Source organism: Lactuca serriola, chromosome 8, assembly GCF_051521515.1.
Source record: "Lactuca serriola cultivar US96UC23 chromosome 8, Lser_US96UC23_V15, whole genome shotgun sequence".
Classification (NCBI taxonomy): Eukaryota; Viridiplantae; Streptophyta; class Magnoliopsida; order Asterales; family Asteraceae; genus Lactuca; species Lactuca serriola.
The window spans coordinates 166,505,010-166,507,544 of NC_136415.1; positions in this window are offsets into that span (position 1 = coordinate 166,505,010).

Genomic DNA, 2,535 nt, shown 5'->3' on the forward strand with positions numbered 1-2,535 from the left:
ATAATAATAATAATAATAAACTATGTACTACCTGCATAGCTATATGTTGTTAAGCCTGGGCCATAATGGTCTCCTATTCAGATTTCATCTGTCCGCTGCAGTAAAATAAAGAGCACCAAAAACATCAAATTTATCATAAACTTGTTCATAATAATAAAGCCCACATGGATTGAGAAAATTTTAAATTAATAATAATAATAATAATAATAATAATAATAATAATAATAATAATAAAGGATATTTTAAATAAAAACCTGATGGTTGCACCTGGCATTGATCTATCAGAACCTTAGTCTCTGGTCTCAGGTTTGCATCAAACCTGAATCCAAAATAAGTGACAGAAAAGCAAAATCTCAGGTATCGGTAGCTATACACGTAAAAACACAACTGATAAAATATCATCTTGTTTATAAATAGAATGAGCTTGTAAATATTTGTATGTAAAGTTGGTTTATACTTCACTTCTTGTAGATTGGTAACAGGAGGGCATATACCTACAAAATCATTATTTTAAAGGTCAAAATACCATTAAATGTTTCAAAGACCTCAACATTGAAGAACCTTAGTTGGCTCATTTAACCTTCAAATTGTGCTCCTAACTGTAACAGCACTTGCAGTACTATCATCATTCATACACAAACAAACAAAAAATATATATCAGTAAATTAAAAACACTAAAATATCAAAAGAAAATTTAAAAATTAAATATTATTACTTCAATGTGTATGGACCCCCTGCTTTCACTTTCCCACAGTCCTTGCAACTCCAGATTCCAATCTCCCTCTGTTGGTGACTCCATTGATTCCCACTGCCACTGCCAAGTGTTAGCAGCTTCTCCACGTGTTCGAATACAACACATAGCCGTTTTACATCTTGAATTATTTCCATATCACCCGGTAGCTTGTTCGCTGCCAATGCAATAAGTCAGATTAAAAAAATGACTATTTTACCCTTGTGTCTAAAAATTGTAAATGAGACATTACACATACCTTGTAAAAGCTTCAATGCAGAAGCAATGGTGAAGTATAATTGGTCGATTTTTATTGTCATGTTCTTTAACCCACCAAATCTAGTCTGGTTAAGAGTGTCAGCTGCAGCTCTGAAAGCAGTACACACTATTTGCTCTAGTAATTGATGTGGTCTTACTGTTTCCAGATTTTGAACACCTCTTATTTTTCTTGACCCACCCATCGATAGATAGAAACGGTAATACTGCCATGAGAACAATATATAACCGATTATTATAACTTGATATATCTACAAGATGCATGAATGGAAAGATGTTGACAAAACGGTTATAATTATATACGCAAAAATAAAAACTTTACCAGCCAGCAACCATACCAATAAACTGGATCAACAGGCTCCATAGTTACAGGCACAGGAGCTACTGAATTATTCATTATCAGACAAAGATCAAGAAGAAATTTAGGGTTTCAAACCAAAATGGAAGACCAGCAGATTATGTCTAGGCTCTGTTTTTACAACGAAATAGTCACAGTTGAATCAGTGGTCAGAGAAATATAATAAAATCATCAACAAAAATGCATATGAAGAGGAACCAAAGATAGTTTTATCAAAAGAACACCAATGTTTACACAAACAAAACTAAACAATTTTTACAGCACAAATCACTTTAGAACACACATCAGTAAACGACAAGACTTAGAAATATATTAACTTACACTAATCAGTGTTTCCAGGAAAGAATCTATAATCTACAAAACAAACAGTTAAACATAGACCACCTGGGTAAAGAGACTTACTTATGCCCTTAGTTTCAATGCTTATCTAGAATTGAAAAAAATAATAATAAAAACAAATCGCCAACATTTTCACCACTACAAATACAAGTTACTTTAAATTATTGTAATATTTGTTGTATTAAATTGAAATCCAGTACTATTTAACACAAAAAGGATTTTGCAATGTTAATGCTTTGTTTTTATTGCTGGGTAGCAATATATATATATATATATATATATATATATATATATATATATATATATATATATATATATATATATATATATAGCCAAAGCAGTAGACATCAAATGAACAACATTAGTGTCACAACTAGAAATTTTTGTGCCTTGTAACTACAACACTTAAGCCAAATTATGAATCAAAGACATGAGAGCATGTATGATGCATACTCTATAACAACAGAAGTTCAATCAAACACCTCATGCAAGCATTTCAATGTAGTCATTAAGCAATTGGAAACCCTAGAAGTTCTTGTTTAAGTCCATTATGGACTAGGACTTCCTTATTGGGCCCAATGGACCAATAAGCTTCCAATTCGACTACCTTGGGCTTAGAACTCTTAAATGGGCTCTAATTGGACCCAGTTTCATTCATTTTAACATTTTGGGCTATATTGGGCCTAAAATGAAATAAAACACCTTAATGGACCTCATTGGACCATAATTAACCTAATCTAACCTAATAAAGCATAAAAATCACATTTCTATTTTTATAGGGCCAAAAATCATTCAACCTAACTATAACATGGGCTTAAGGGCAAAAAGCCCA